We start from the raw sequence: 17,826 nt of genomic DNA, 5'->3' as shown, positions 1-17,826 counted from the left end.
TGATAATGATATAGGTAGCATTTTGGGAGGAAAGGTACTGCAGGAGTGGATCCTGCTCCTGAAGGGTATAGATTGGTTGTAAAGGAGGTGATGAACTCACAGTGATATAGAATGCAATGATCTACTCTCTCACAGCTGGAGGATCTGCTGTCAAAAATTTACATGGGGAAAGACTATAAATGTGATCTCACCCATCGTGTTTTGGGCAGATGTAACGGAGTAATGGCTATAAGTAATCATGGCTCCAATGGAGTAAAAGTGTGCTCTAATGGAGTAAATATTCTTTCTGGAGTTTGTTGTTATTGTTCTTTTTTAACAAAGATCACACATGGGAGGGTTGTAAAATACCTATAGGTATGTAAAATGTTAAAATTATTAGGCAAGTATGTGCAGTAAAAGAAATACTTCTGCAAATGGAAAACCCAAGGCATCTATGCCTTCAGAATGTTATTGGCATTTTAAACCATGATAATTGCTTCATAATGTAAGTAATTTCATTGTGAATATGAACACTGTAGGCAATGTATACTGTATCAGCTGTAGCTTCTACTTTGACTTTAATAATTTCCCTGAACAAAATAATCATTTTAACATATTTAAATATAATTTATGACATAACACGTTGCATATTTTTAAAAATGAGTTCATTTAATGGTCAAACACAGGCTCACTAAAGATATATGGTTATATCTAGGAATGTCTACATGTGCATACGTATATAAACTGGGCCAGATTTCAGTCTTGCTTACCTTGGTGAGGTCAACAGACTAACTTCAGTGTGAAACTGATGTAAGTGGCAATAGCATAAAGGTCTGATTTCCAGAAACAGTGGAGCAATGAAAGTCAATACAGTAGCGATTAGCACTTCTGAAAATCAGGCAGTCTGCATGTATGTTGGTGTGTGTGTTTTATAGGCAGAGCTGGTAGCACCACCTATAGTTAAGATTACCCAACACTTTCTATTATAAACCCCTGTTTTAAGTTGCTTATATCTTTGCCAAATTCACCATTCAGGCTGAAATTGCCCATGCTGACTGTCTGCCTCAGGCTGAACTTCTGGGGGAAAGTTTCAGCAAAAATGGTGCACCTGTTTCCAAGAACAAGATTAGGGGAAAATAAGGTGTTCTGTGCATTTAAAATTCTTACAACCATTTAATTTAATACCTCTAGCACTTCCATGCTTTGGAGCAGGGACAAGGAGTCTGGGAAGGAGACTGGGCCAGGGAGCTGATGGAAGGGTGCGGGAAAGGAGAGACGAGGACTTGCTAAACAAGGAGACCAGAACTGGGAGCTGGGGAGGAGAAATGGGGTGAGGAAGATTGAGCTTGCGCAAGAAGTAGTGAAGGAGACTGTAACTGGCTGAGCAAGAAAACTGGAACAAGAAGTGTGGGCGGGGCCTGGGAAGATGAGCTGGAAAGGCATAGGAGACTGGATCTCACACATGGACCCCCTAGGAGCCGGAGAGGAGAATTTGGGAAGAGACAGGACCAGGGTGGAGGGTTGAGAGGAAGAAGGGAACTGGGGTAAAAGGGTTTGTGATCACAAGAGAACTTCCCTCCAGAATCTGCATCCAAGATTCCTGGGTCTTGCATTCCTCTTTTGTCAGCAGATATCTGTGAAACTCACTGACTACTCTCCCTCTAGTGGCTGGTCTAAATAGAGGATGACAACCTACTACAGTTATCCATTACTCCATTAGCTCAAGCGGCAGAGGTCTCTGCTGTGGATATAAAGCTTCCAACCTTGCTGACGAACCATGTGGGTGACAATACAATGCCATTGGATGGAATTTCTGGGAGGGTGGTTCACTTAACATTTTTAAAAATCTAGGAAATTACACATAAAAACTAGGTTAAAAGAATATTAAGGTTGTAAAGTCAAGCACCCAAAAGCTTTTTGTGTACAATATGTATATATAGTTTACACACAATTTAAGTTTGTGTTCATGGTATATAACATTTAAGGGACAGATCCTCACTTGGTGTAAATTGGTGTAGCTCCAGTAACCTCCATGAAGCTAAATTGCTTTACATCCTCTGAGGATGTGGCCCATAATATGCAGAGATGAGCTTAAGCCACGTAGTTTAGATCCAAGATCAGGTCTGGATTTTGAAGCACCACGAAGTGTGGGATTATTCAAATTCACGGTTTCAGTTCAGTTCATTCTAGAAAGAGGCCATAGTAGTAAAATTCAGATCCAAACTTGGAGCATATTTATTTTTAAGATTGGAGGGTTCATATTTGGAAGTCTAGATCAGGATCATCTTTAGCATGACCCATTCACTGCAATCCTTATTCAGGCATAACTCCAGTTACACTGAATGGGAGTCATGCCTGACTAAGGGCTGGATAAACCCTTCAGGAATTAATCCTATGTGTGTATGTATTTATATCTGGACCTATAACTATACTATATACAGCCTTTAGACCATTTATTAATATTACATTTGTAGCCATTATCACCCCTATTAGCTTGTTGCAATTTTCTGTACTTTCAGTTTTTCAATTACATTGATTATCACATTAAACTTTCCTCATGCTATACGAACAGGCTAAAAATAATAAGCTTGTGTCTTCATAATACAAATGGGCCAGTCTCGTTTATAATATCGACAGCACGGTGGGCTCATTTTTCAGCGGTAATGAAACTCTCATCTCAAGAGGTCCAATTCATAAAAACACTTACACAAGCTGCGCACATTTCCTTTTACTCCCACTGATGTTCCTTTTGGTTTAAATCAGATTGCAGATTAGACCTGAGATTGAAAGAAAATGGAAGAACCTCACTGTGTGTTGTACTGAGCAAGTGCAGGGAATCAGGTTTAATGGCAGGAAACACCCCTTTCTATTGCTTAAAACACACACACACACACACAAGATTTATGACCACGTGGTCAACGGCATGAGTTCACACAGCTTAACCATTTGGTTGATTTCCCCAAAAAGCAACAAGCTGCCAGAAGAGAGATGAAGTTGTGCTTAAGCTCATTTTTATTAAAAATATTAATTTTTACCCAAAAGGACCCAGGAAAGAAAATAAGAAAATAGAGGAATGTTTAAGTATTAACTCCCGTTTTAACAAATGAAAGGCAGCACGGAGATTTCATTACTTATTTTGATTCCTCCCAGTGCCTATTCTAAGCCCTAATTCACATCCCAATGATTAAAATGTATAATAAGAAATTAAATCTCCCTCCAAAATATTGCTGCAGATCTTCAGCAGGTGTAAATCAGTCTAGTTCCAGGATCTAGCCCACTAATTCAACTCCCAAATCATCTAACAATCATTCTGCTGCTGCACTGCAGCAATAGCTATACAACCCCAACTCTGTCTGGTCTCTATGGTCTGTATTGAGCCGGCAAGGCCCTGGCCTGGTCAGGGCAGAGTGCTTACAGAACGCATGCAAGCTCTGCCATTCCCAGTACACGATGCAGCCTGTTCCCCCACCACAGAGCACCTGGCCTTCTCTCCAGGCCAGAGTGAAGTAGCTACAATGCCATTTGCCCATTATGCAGCCAGCTCTTCAGAGTGGTTTGAACCCCAGGGAGTCGACCCAGCACTCCCCTAAACACAGAGACTGCAATTGTGCCCTCTCATTTTTTAGGGGTGGGTGTGGGTAGGTGGGCCGCGCTTCCTTGTGCTCTCCTCCTCCTTTATCTACCCACTCAGGGAAAGGCCACTACATGGCCGCTTGCTTCCAACCTCCCCAGACTGTCTGAGAAGAGAGTCACTGCTGTGGGTTCAGTTATTGCTGAATAAAAGGGTTCATGGGTGTGTGGTGCGGACAAGGAATGTAAAGATGGCCAGGAATGAACCAACAGTGTCGGTGCACCCAGAAAGCATGGGGAGCTTGTGAGCATGGGGGTACATGCTGCTGCCAACCTTCGGATAAGGACAGTGATTGTCAGGCCTTTAACTTCCGTAGAGGTCCAGGAGAGCTGTTCTAGCAGATGAATCAGGCCAAGTTCGGGGCTCCTCGGGGAGCCCAGAAACATGGAGGTCTTGTCTCAGGATGGTGCATACTGTGTGGCATTCAAGATTTTGAAGCACCTATATAACCAGGCTGGGTAAACCTGAAAATGTTCAAGTTCTGCTTCTAGCCCCAAGTTCAGTAAACCTGTCCCCAACCCAGCTCTGAACTGCCCTGTGATGACAGTCAAGACCTCACCACCTCTTCTTGCAAACCATCATTGGAAGAGCCAATTGCCCAGAACCAGGAGAAGGAAAGAAACTAGAAACCTCCCATTGGATTTAGCCCTCTCCTTCCACCTAGGGCTGAGGGCACAGAACATGTTTTCAGTGGATGGGCATCCAATTCCACAGCACCTAAACTTGTAACACTTTGAGTTCCCTTTGGCAGACACCTTGACACTCATGCTGCCAGCGTAGACCAGCTCAGATTATTACTGTTTTTTGCTCAGCCCAAGTTATAAGCACCTTGCTTTCGATTTCTCTCCTCTGACTTGCTGTCAAAGTTCCTGAACAATTGGTCATCTTTTCAGGGCACCACCATGCTGCTTTGTGGAACAGTGAAAAGGCTGGTTTGCTGGGACAACAGAATGTTGGTCTTGGAAGCGAACGCAGAGCCAATGCTATCCAAACGGACACCTGCCCCAGATGGTTCTATGAATAGGATATCTGTGGCTTTAATATAAGGTCTGAAAGTGACAGGTTAAAATGTGGGTGGGTGACTGGGAACCCTCCTTAACTGCTCATGTGCTCACTAATGAAGAGTGTTTCTAAAACTGCCCATTGGTCTGTGGGTGCCAGGCCATTCAGTGAAGTGTGTGTGAGATCCTGCTGCAGCTTTGGAGCCCTCTTCCTGTTAAATCTGCACGACACATCTGTCCATAGATGAATGGGAGTTCTTTATTCTTCCCTCGTGTCTCAAAATAGTGTCCAACCCCCTAGGGCAGCACAGCGGCTGGGCACAGGAGAAGAGAATGCCCACCCCTTTCTAGTGCAGACACACAAAACTGGACTTGCTCCCTTGGCAGTCATTGTTTTGACTGGTGAGTTAAATATCATTTGCTTTTCGATTCTCACCTTTGCCCCCTTGTAGTGCCATGCCTGAGAGGTACTCAGCTCATGGTGATAAGCCTAGAACAAATGCCTGGAGAGACCGATCAGCTAGATGTGCCAAGCTCCATCCCACTGCTTGCAGTGAGAACTAAAGGGGCTCTGTACCACTTGGGACATAGCCCATGGCAGTGGTGGGTGTACTAGTCTGGGACAGTTTGAAAGGCTGTACTAATGGGAATGTGTACAACTCACCACGGATATTGTTCCTTTAGCAGATTACCAATGTAATAGCTGAAGGCCAGAGTATCTGAGCTGAGGAAGGCAGCACCATGTTATCAGAACAATGCATTTTTTCTGCCACCAAATGCATGTTCTTTAACTTCGCTCAAATTGCCATTTAACATGTGCCAGAGGAAATCCGGGTGACATTGGGGAAGGTCAGTCAGACACAGGCAGGTGTAATATCGTTCAAGCAGGCAAGTCAAAATAAAGGTTAGTTAAAAGGAACATAATTAGGGCCAATGTTGGCTCCCGTGGTGGGGGTGGAGGGTGAATGAGTGCCTAAGGGAGCCAGAGCTACTCCCTAAGAGTGTTGGCACCCCAAGTCTGGGCACTGTTCAGCCTGCCTCCACCTCCATCTAGGGGAAACTGTGGGAAATTACATAAATAAATCACTTGGAAAAATGAAAACCCTCCTGATTTCTCCAGTGGGCATGAAAAAGGCAGAGTCAGAGGCACACGGAGGCGGGTCATGCTCACCCCTTTCGTTCTCACTGAGATGGGGCATCAGTCCCACCCATCCACTCTCCTTTCCTCTCCTCTTCCTTCCCGTCAGGGACTCATCTTTGCTCCAGCTCCCCTGGGCTCCACTGAGGGATGCAGATGCAGATGTGAGGAGAATAAACGCTTTACTTCCTTGCAGCCCAAAAGACATGGTAGAGTAGGGTAAGGAAAGAAGGTGGAAGGGAGAGGGTTCTCCTTCCCTCCCCTTCAGCCCTGCCATGGTAGCCCCAGCAGCACTGTGAGATCTGAGGATTGTTGTCCAATTCAGAAGGCATTTGGGGGATGTCCCTAGGTGTCTGTTTGGAGAAAGTAGGAGAGAAAAGATAATTAGCTCACCCCTATCACTTTCTCTCCCCTTCTCCCTGGCTGTGCTGGGCTGACTGGGGTTCTCAGTCTTTCAGGAAGTCTAGTCAGATCTTGATTAGCCCAACTATGGTTATCCAAAAACCTCACTTATCCAAAATGAGGTCATGTCCGCAACGTGTATTAATTGCATTGAGAATTATCTCGATTGTCTGAACACTGAATTGATTCTGATAAATGAATGTCCACCATGTGACTTGGTAAATGAAGGTTTGAGTGTATTAGGCTCTTGCTGGAGGGGATGGCACAGTTGTCTACGCTTCTGGGTTGAAATACCTAGTTTCTCTGGAACTAAAGGTCTGAAGCCCCACAGCTTTGATTCAGCCCTTCTTCCTTCAAACATAGATAATTTGATCCTTCTTGTTCTGCCTGGACGTTAAAAATCCCATGGCCCATTTTGCAGGTATAGAGGGCCTGCCCCATGGCTTTACCAAAAATGCCCACTCCTCATATCATACAATAAGCAGTGTGCTGGCTGCCTACTGGATTACCGGATTCAACCCCAGAGGTGATTACAAACAGTTAACCCATCACTAGCATTCAAAGTGCTTTGGCTTCCTTTCAGATAAAAGCCATTATGGAAATATGGCTTGTTCTTTTATTTATTTGTGGGAGCAGCAGGAATCAGTGCAGAAAAGGCATAAGAACCCACCAAGAGAAAGAGAGAGAGGCTCACGAAGAGAGACTTGAGGTGTGAGATGATTGGCACCAGCTGAGGATCTGGCCCAGAGTTTTAAGTTTCCTTTTGTCACCTATTTGTCAGAAGCTACAAAAAAACTTGTTAAGAGGGCTTTTTATACAAAAGTGAAATGTGATTTTCTGCTTCTTATTTATTTATTTTAGAAAAATGGAGTGAAAGCAGGTTTCTCAGCCTCTCACCATCTTCGAGTTGTTGGCCCCCTGGGAGGAATGGGATGAATTAATCCCTACCGTGTCTTGTTTAACTTGGCCTCATAAAGAGCTAACCTTGTTGTAACTTGGAAGATCTGCAGATATTATGCATTGTACAAGTGGGAGTCATTAAGGCATAAGATATGGTGTCAAAAGATCTGAGTTCTAGGCCTGATTCTGTCACAGATGCCCTCTGTAGCCCTGGACAAATCTCTTAAGCCAAAATGTTCAAAGATGCTGACTATCTGGCTACATATTTATGTTTCTAAATGTAGATTTAGGAGCTTAATTTTAGGCACCCAAATTTGAAAACATTGGCTTCAGAGTGTGACTCAGTTTCCCCTTCTGTAAAATGGGAATAATATTTACCGAACTCAGCTTAATGTCTGTAAAGCGCTTTGAGATCTTCAAAGGGAAGGTTCTAGAGAAATGTAAGCCGTACTTACCACTGTACATTTTTCCAGCTTGGTTATTCTTCTGCGTGCTAAATGGTTTTGAGTGGATTGTTAACTATAAACACACAACTATCATCTAAACAGAGTGTGTATTAAGCTCACCCTGAACTAACTTTCTCATATAACATGAGCTCTCAGAGAAAAATAGTCTTTAAAAAGCAGCACACTTTCAAATTTAGCAACCTGAAACCACACATAATAGCATCTTATGTATCTAAGGGAGAGTAGCCACTATTCTAATGACTAAAGCAGGGATCACAAGTAGTATCCAATAATCTGGCTGTTATTCCTAGAGTAAATTGTTGTGTTTCTGAATCTTTACAACTGGTGATCAGACTCACACAAGACTAAACATTTGGCTTGCTACAGTATAAACTGCTACGCCTCTCATTAAATGCCAGTAACAGCAACACCCTTTCTTCTGAGGTTATTTACATTGCAAAGACAGTGACCACAGCAAGGGTTTCTAGCAAAACTACAATAATTTGTGTGGGTATATTTCCCCCCTGCAAATAATATGTCTTTGTTTTACAGAAAGAGTGTTTCCTCCCCTCACACGCACATGCATGTAGAAAATGCACAGTATAGATACATACACATTATGTATGTGTGTCTTTCTAATGCATATATATAGTATAGTTCCTCTTTCTCCTTTCACTGTATTTTATCTTTAAATTGAGAGAGCTTTTTTATAACACGAATCATCAGAGAGGAACAGCTAGTTACCAAGGAGACTCCCTGATGAATCAGAGTCTGACTGGTATAAGATCTAGACACATTGTATCTTCTTAATTCATGAGACCTTACATTTTAAACAGAGGGGGAAAGATCCCATCACAACCAATTTGTGGACCATGCATTTCTCCTGCCAGTGAGGACAGTTTTTATTTTTGCCACAGAAGCAAATTAGCAAGTGCATTTTGTGTGGAATCAGTTAACAGATTTAGACAAATGGGGGAATTTCTCTGGAGCACTCTTGATTCAGAAAAACAAATACCAACCAAGGACGAAGGGCTCCAGATGGAAGAAAAGACTTAAAAGCCCCTATTTCCATACAGGAATGAATAAGAAGATGCAGTGTCAAGCGAGTACTGGAGAAGCATCTGCATATCTGCTTTGCTGCAGCCTTGGTTTTTCTAAAAGTAAAGATTGTGTCAGAAGAAAAGGTGTCTTCTTCCGATTTATCTCTGCATGTCTGGCATTGGACTGAATGGATCAGGATTCTAACTTCCACAAAACCAGTTCAAAATTGGATGAATGCAGAAACTACACTATATTCAGCATCAACAGCTTTCGTCAATTATCCTAATGCGTCAATGTCCAAAGTTTTGTCAATAAGCCTTGGTTTTGTTTCCGACTTCTACACAGTTTTTCTCCAAGTACCAGGCAAAAGTGAAGAATTTTGCAAAGTGACATAAAATGCACTTATCCAGCAGAAACCCGAAGTTTCCTGATGTTAATGGGAATTACCATAATGTCCATGAAACATGTGAACAGTTCAGTCAGCCGAAGATTTGTAAACAGAGCAGATAAGAAGAGGTGTTTTAAAAAACGTGGCAAAAATAAGGAGCTCTGTAAAATAAAGTTTGCATGTGGGAAGCTCAGTTCTTTAGACTTACTTTATTCAACAGAGGGTCTTCTCACCCAGCGACTTCTGACTGCTCATTTTAGGAAAATTACTGAACATGTTGGTATTTTTCCTTTCCACCTAAAAAAATAATAATTAAACACCCTTGGAACTGTAAGAAAAGTGAAAAATATTCCAAGACAGACATCGAGAGACAAGATTTATGGAAATCTCCCTCTTGAAAATAAGTTATTTTCTCAAAGGTGAAAACTACAGAAGTATGTAAATTAAAGGAAAAATCTTTTTGTCAGATCCAGTTGAAATCTCCATACTGGGAACAGAGAGTCCACTGTTGCTAAGGTAACTTGATCAATTAAAAGTTGGCTTAAATTGCAGGATATATTGAAATGTATGAAATAAGGAATGTATCTGAGAGTTAGACTGGCCAGCATGACGTGTCTGCGAATGAAGATTATAAAGTGTGTTAGAACAAATGTAGGCTTTACTGTTATGTGTGTTTTGGAAGAAGAATTCCTGAATTCCTGTTAACATTTGGGAAGAGGCTAATGCTAACAAGGTTGTTAGTCAGGGATTCAAGTGAAGGACATTTTATAGGCAAATAATTTCAAGTACCGTTTTGTTACATAAATTACACTCTCTCATCTCACGAATGAAATTAGCTGGTGGCAGCATTTATGGGCTGAAATGAAAAGCTTAAGGTAATAATATTTTGGTAATGCAGATTGTAAGGTTTATCACCACTAAAAAAGGTCTTCATATTAGAATAGACTATAGAACTCCCATTTGGAGAGAGTATTATCCAAAATATGTAGATTGATAGTGATTGAAAACAACATATGGAATAATGAAGTGTTATGACAAGCACTTATAGACAAAAAGCTGGTTTTGGCACCATGAGACAAACTCAAGGAAATTTAAGGATTTGGCTGAAAGCCCATCATTTATTCACTGCCACTCTCTTCTTAACTTGATATTTTTGTGTCTAGGTATGCTGAAAGACTCTGAGATCAGTGCAAGGATTTATACAAAGTGATTTGCTGCACTTCTCAGGTACATCAGGCAAGGTAATGGTGTCAGAGCAGCAAGTTAAGAGACTTTCAGGATTGCAGTTTCATGGATATTGTGGGTTACTGGAGCTTGCTTGCCTGAGTTTTTATGTGCTTTATCATTTTGAATGGGTGCGGCCTACAGTGAACGTTAAAGAGAGAAGACTGAGAGAGCAATAGCTAAAGGCAGACTTACTACAAACAAAGCACAAACTTCCGTGCCCACATTTGCTACTAAAGCTCAGTCCTATCCTACAAGAGCTTTGCTATTCCTGGAGATTTTGTCCTGGTGATTGGTTATTCTACCAAATGCTTTCCATTCTTTTCAAACTGTGGGTGAACAACTTGCAGGGACATAAATAATACCTTGCCCCTACACAGTGCTTTTATCTGAGAATATCAAAGCACATTAGGTGAGGAAACTCCATTTTACATGGGGAAACTGAGGCATAGAGAGGTTAAGCGCCTTGTCTAACATCATTCACCTGGTCAGGGTCAGAGTTAGGTTTAGAATCCAGGTTTCTTGACTCTCAACATCATGCCTATTTATCCAGGAGGCCTAGCCTACTCATTGGCTCATGGTGACATTTACCAGGAAAGAAAACAAGTCTCCGTGGCTGAAAAACTAGTATCTAAAACTGCTGTGCTTTGTGATCTTTACCCTTAACATTATCTGAATGCTGGTTCTGCTTGTGAATTTTGGGGAGCATTGTGGGCATTGTGGGGTGGTTAACAGTGGTCTAAAAATTGTTTTTTGCAGATAATGAAAGTTGATGCCACTCGAGTCTGGTCTGCTGTGTAAATCCCTAGGGTAGGATTCATACAAATAAAGTTGGGGGTGGGGGAACTGTTAAGAGAATCAGTTGCCAATTAAAGATTGCAGCTGCTTCTGAGCCATTGAGGTCTATCAGGGAAATGTGTGTTGTTAGAGAGTGTACTGATTCTGGAATGGCAGATTAGTATTTTTTACATGATAGATTATTGCAGCACAACTACATACATTCATTATGGTGTTTTGTGTAAATATAAATTTAGATCCTGTTTAAAAATGGAATTTCTGAGAAATGTGGCTATTCTGTGCTCATTTGGCTTCTGTCGCTGTGCCCTGAGTCCAGCTGCTGGGGAAACTTATGGAACGGCCATACAAATATCTCCCGATCATATTCCCTACAGTCCGACTGCAGAATCCCACCTGTCCTGCAAGAAGGGAGTGTGACTTTTAGAGGAACTCTATTATTTGGTGGCAGTCACTTTGCCAGGCAGATGGCATTGACAGGACTTTGCTACCTTCAGCCTTCAGAGCTTTCTTTCCTGCCCTAATGATCGTTTAAATTCACATTAGAGTTTACACCATGCTCCTCACTATGGTGCCTCAGCACATTATGCAACTGCATTGCTTCACCAAATAATCTGAATCCTTGTACAAAATGGTCGCTCTGCACATTTCAGTTTAATAGGAAATTAACCCCAAATAAAAATCATTTGAGACTGATCAAGTGGCAGGGTCATCCTAAATAGTCCAGAGGATGCAGCATGTTGGATACCCATGCTGGTGATCTGAATTTGGGACCAAACTCATTCCCTCGCCTGTTCTGGAAGGCAGCACACTCAATGCTCGGCATGATTTGGGGGTGCAAGTCCATTCTTGAACAACCTCCTCTGGCTGACCCAAGAATTGCGTCAATGGGCTGTGGAGGGAGACCAAAGCCAATGCTCTTCCAGTGGAAGGATGGTTGTTTCAACATGTGGCTCAGGAGAGGAAAGGAACAAGGGAATGGGAAAGGCAACAGGAAGGCCCCAGAGCCCCTACTCCCTCAAATCTGGTAAAAGTCTCTGTTTCCTTGTAAACTTTTTTAATTGGTCAAAGAGGAATTACTCTTTCTCTGTGTGACTCTATAGGCCAAGTTTCAGGACCATGGAGAGAATCTGTGCGGCTCAGTATTAAACTTTGCCTTGCAGACTTACTGTTAGAAGCCCTGATGTAACCTCCTTTTCAACAGTATGTTGTGTGTTGTTGGGATGTTCCATTTAAAAATGCCGAGTGAATGATGTCAACATTCTGTCATTTTTTTCTTATATCTGCCAGTCAAGTGGTAGATAAATATACTAAAGGCCAGATTGCGCTTAGATCCTTCAAAATTGGGCAGGCAGGAGGGTGAGACACAAAGGACTTTCCCTCCCCTGAACTCCTGGCCAGAGGCCAGGTACAAATGAGTTCAAGGATGGCATACTGCTAATGCCCCTTTGGTTGCCAGACTCCCCAAGTAGGGTGTTGAGGAGCGGGGAGGAGGTAGGGCTACCTCAACCAGTAGAAAGGGGAGCATGGTGGTCATGGGCAGGCTGCCCCTGTGCACTGGAAAGCTCCCAGGGGTACCCCACACAATGTTTCTGGTGCTCCCACTGGGGCAGTACAGCTCCACATCACCTCTCACTCAGAGCAATTTGAATTGTGCCCTGTAGCTCGTGAATCTTCTTGACATGCAGCTAGCATTCTCTGCTATGCAGCTGCAAGTGCTGAAAGCTGTTAATCAAGGGATATGAGCCACTCTCAACAACACCACCTCACACTTTACCCTCCAAACTGTTAGCGGAGGCAAACTCAGTGCACCTTGCTGCTACACTGTGGATCATTATATTGACTGCTAAGTAGATTGACCCTGCACTTCACTGTGCATTAAACTAAAGGTCTACAGCACAGATGATATTATAGTAAACACAAAGGTAAAAATGCATTTTACTGGGATCTCTTTAGTCTTAGACATCTAGAGTGAAATCCTGGCTTCACTGGAGTCGATGGCAAAACACCCATTGACTTCCGTGCACCTGAGTGTTACCCATAAGTGTCCATTAAAAGTGCTTAAATATTGCTGGGTTTAGTCATAGGTTGGTTACAAGACTGTCTCAACTACTGTAAGTAGAGTGTGGATTTAATAGTCATTTGTAAACAAAACACAACATTGGGAAATAGTTCAAGTGGGAAGTGTGTGTCAGTGGAGCCACCAGAAAGTGTCTTTTAATTTCCACTGAATAATTTTCATACTTCGGTGAAAATCAAAAGTATGAAAATGTCTAATGCTCCAATCCAACAAAGCATTTCGGAATATGCTTCACTTTAAGTTGAAGAGTCATGCCATTGACTTTAATAGGACTGCTCATGGGCTTAAAGTTAAACACATGCTTAAGTTCTTTGCTGGATCAGTCTCTAAACAAACAGCATAAGGTTGCATCCACTTCACTCATGCCATTTATCCCTCCTTCCCTCCACTTACTCCAGGCAAGTAAATCTCTCCCTACCTGGCCTTAATGTTGTCTCCTTAATGTGCTTTGGATATATACAAGTCAATGGAGCTATGCTGATTTACCTCAATTGAGGAGCTGGCCTGTAGGGTTTAATATTTATGGGAGTATAGAGGACTGTGCTAACTGGCACTTAGGGTGAGGTTTAACTCTGCTCCCACTTAAGTCAATGGGAGCTTTACAATTGACTTTAATCTGAGAAGAGTTGGGCCAACACTGAGAACTTTTGAAAATCTGACCCATAATGTTTACCAATTAATTTATGTACCAGTTTTGTTTTAGTTAAAATGGGATTTTACAACATGTTAGTCTTGTTTATTTCTTCAGATGTATAATATGTTCTTATAGAATCATAGAAATCTAGGGCTGGAAGGGATCATGAGAAGCTAGCAAGTCCAACCCTCTGTGGTGAGGCAGGACCTAGTAAACCTAGACCATCCCTGTCAGATGTTTGTCTAACCTGTTCTTAAAAACCTCTAATGATGGGGATTCCACAACGGCTCTTGGAAGCTTATTCCAGAGCTTAAATTCCCTTACAGTTAGAAAGTTTTCCCTAATCTCTAACCTAAATCTCTCTTGCTGCAGACTAAGCCCATTACTTCTTGCCCTACATTCAGTGGACATGGAGAACAATTGATAGCCATCCTTTTTATAACAGCCCTTAACATAACTGAAAACTGTTATCAGGTGCATCCCCCCACAACCCCGATCTTCTTTTCTCAAGAATGAATGTGTCCATTTTTTAACCTTTACTCATAGTTCAGATTTTCTAAACATTTTATCATTTTTGTTGCTTTCCTCTGAATTATTCCAAATTTGTCCACATTTTTCCTAAAGAGTGGCACCCAGAACTGTATGCAGTCCTCCAGCTGAGTTCTCACCTGTCCTGAGTAGAGCAGGACAATTGCCTCCCATGTCTTACATACAACAAGCCTAGTAATACACCCCAAAATGATACTAGCCTTTTTCACAGCTGCGCCACATTGTTGACTCAAATTCAATTTGTGATCCACTATAACCCCCAGACCTTTTTCAGAAGTATTACCACCTAGCCAGTTATTCTCCATTTTGTCATGCTGGCTCGTATGTAAATTATAAAGGATCAAGTGGGAAGATATAATGTGAATGAGAATAAAGGAAGGAAAATTATATAGCATGAGAGAAGTGGCTGCATCCCTTCAATGCTCACTTCCAGATTTTCATGTTTTTGAAGTAGAAGAATTATTCTGTGGAAATTATAAGACACTTTCTGGCCATTAGGTGGTCTCCATTGATACACATTTTCCACCTTAATTATTCCTTAATGAAGTTTTGTGTTTATGAATTTCCCTGTTTTTCATGAGTGCTGGAAGTTTTAATTGGGGAGGGATGTGCTGTCTGGAAAAGAGGAACTCTGCTGCTCCCAGCAGCTCTCATGATTCCCACCAAAGCAGGGCTCCCCTCCTCCAGATGTTAGCAGGACAAGGAGGGGATTATGGAAGGTACAGAGGTGAAAAGATCCATATGTATAAAGGTAAGCACTCTGCCTTTCCCTGTCCCCTTCCATGGCTCAGTAGATTGCAGCACTCCCTTCTATGCCCTCTCTCAACCTGCCCCATTCTATGCCTCAACTACCCACCACTTCTCTATGCTCCAGCAATCCCCTTCTGTTCCCCATTCCATGACCCACTAGTGTCCTGCCCCCACCTCCTGAAATCTGCTTCTCTTGTCCCCTAAAGCTTTCTCATTCTGAGACCGGGAAGTAAGGCTCCATGCCATCCTTCCAGGTGCCTCCCCCAGTCCATCACCCCTAATCCATGTACTCCCTTGCCCCTTACTTCCATTTCCATACACCTTACTGGATTCCTGCCCTTCCACATATCCTCTTGGTATCCTGTCCTCCAATCCATGCATCCAGCCTCTGATTCAGCCAAGAAGCTGGAGTCAGAATAAGGCTAGTTAATTTTTATAAATGATGCTCTCTGTATACACTTAAAAACAATTCAATGTGCATTTTAACCCTTTCCCCTCTCCTCCCAAAGGGAACTTCTCAACAACATCAACAAAACCAAACAAAGTTGGTGTTTCTCAGCCAAGCTATTAGCAGTAGAATGTATTTGCAAAAAGTGTATCGGGTTGCTTGCCCCTCAAGGGCTGGAGAGCCTGGAGCTAGCCAATCCTGATTACTAAAGAGGCACTTCTGAGCTGGATCAATTAATTCCCTATAAAGTTCAGGAAACTGCAAGGATTAAGAAAGGTTCCTGTGGGGAAGACGGTTTGGAAACTGTAGGCTGAGGCTGGAAGGAGAAGGAAACTCAGGGCAGAGCTCCAGCTAGCAAGAGCCTGGACTGGTGGCTTTGAATGGAGCAGATTAGAATAGAGGAAGAACTCTGTGTGTGTGACAGAAGAACTAGGGTGGAGTATGAACTTCTGGTTTTTATGGTGAGAGACTTTACTGGGGGAGACACGGATGACTGCTTGAACCATTTCTGTTATTAAGGACCCTGAGGATATTTTTATCTATTTCTGCTGTTAAACCAGCCCTGGGAGGGGGTGCTGTTGGCCACAAAAGAGACTATGTGGAATTCTTGAGGGGGCTCACTGTGGCAGGGTGTCTGCATAGCCACCTCTGGCCACAAGGGGGTGCTCAGTAAGCAGACACTCTCCTGTATCTGAAGAAGTGGGGTTTTTTACCCACAAAAACTTATGCCCAAATAAATCTGTTAGTCTTTAAGGTGACACCGGACTCTGTTATAGTGACCTACAGTCATGTTTTCAAACACTTTTAACTTTAAAACTCTGTCCGACTTTTCCCAAGATTGCCATAAAATCTCTACCCTGAGGGAATTACAACTTGCAGGTTTTCAGAAAGATTTGTTTCTTTTTTTGGAGAGGGTGTGAGGGGTTGAAAATCAGATCTCAAGTGGAGAGCAAGCTTCAATTTTAACTATGGTGTGACTGCTGCTGTTCTCTTGTCCAATGTGATTAAATGGCTTACAAACTGCTTAAATTCCCCATTAAAATAGACCTATCTTTAATCATGAAAACATGCACATCAGGATATTATAATCTATTAGTAGACTCATACATGTAATAACATCCCTAAGGCCAAAAGCTAACTCATAAATGTTCTTGGGCCCATATGTTAAAAATGTCTTCTATTACAGCTTTTTACCAAGGATTTGAAACAGCTGTACAAACGTCAAGCCACGTGACACCACTATCAGTTGCTATTATCCCTACACTGGAGGAGGGTAAAGTGAGGCAGAGAGACAGGTTGTGATTTCCCTACAATCATAAAATGAGCTAGTGAAAGAGGTGAAAATAGAACCCAGATGTTCTGAGTCCTAGGTCAGAACAAGTAGAAAATATTGCTGCATGCCATCCCTTAATGATGGTTATAAAATGGATACTACTTTTAAAAGGCTATCTTTCTTTTTTTCAGGATTTGGTTCAAAGTATCCATCCCCTCATAATTGGGCGACCATGCTAAAAATGTAATCAACTCTAACAATAATAGTGAAAAGCAAAATCTCCTGATCCATAAAAAATAACCACCCACCCCTTGAAAAGAAAGGCTTCAGTTTTATTGAAATGGTAAGTGCTTCAGAGCGTTTGAAGCCACAACAATTGACCAGGGCACAATAAGTGTGGGATCACGTCCGTATAAAGTTTGCCTGCTTCCACTGTCCAATCCTGCAAGAGGCTGAGCACCCTCCATTCAGGGATTGAAGTGTATGATGATCTAGCTCTTGGAGGTACAGACAGGCCTGCTGTCGTGTGTAATAAATAAGCACTTACGATTTAGGTTTGTCAGAAGAAAAGACTCAGTACTTCTGGTTACCTGCATAATTTACAGCTTATTCTGAATCTGCTTGAAGCTCTGTGACTTACAGCAGACCATAGTATAGTCATGCCCACTATAGCATTACATCCTCTCATTTGCATAGCAAATCCTATACCTGTTATCTCTCTTTATATCTGGGACCCAAACTGTTTGGTTTCATTGTAGGCTGGAGCTTGAAAGATACAAGTAAATAACTGGTATCAAGATAAGGGGCAGAGTATAATAAAGCATGTCTGACACAGGAAGCCACAGAGCAGGCAGAATTTGAACAGAAGAGCTGCCTAGAGCCCAGTGCACAGAATCGGATCCGATTTCAGATTATAAGGGTGTCCCCATTCCCCCCATGCAAACAGACCCGCAAAACTAGCAGTAGCAAACTCCAGCCAGGAAAACAGATCAAAGTTTCTCCCCAGCTAAATGTGAACACTGCTTCTACCAGCGTGGCTGGCCAGTAAGACACCTCTTACACCCTGCAAAGAGGTCACCAAAAAAGCATGATTATTTGCTTGTCTTGTGGGCACTAGCTTTAAATATCTGGTCACACTCAAGTGTCT

This window comes from Eretmochelys imbricata, chromosome 9 (genome assembly GCF_965152235.1).
Source record: "Eretmochelys imbricata isolate rEreImb1 chromosome 9, rEreImb1.hap1, whole genome shotgun sequence".
Taxonomy (NCBI): Eukaryota; Metazoa; Chordata; order Testudines; family Cheloniidae; genus Eretmochelys; species Eretmochelys imbricata.
The sequence above is the reverse complement of the archived record's forward strand: the minus strand, read 5'-3'. Positions refer to the sequence as shown.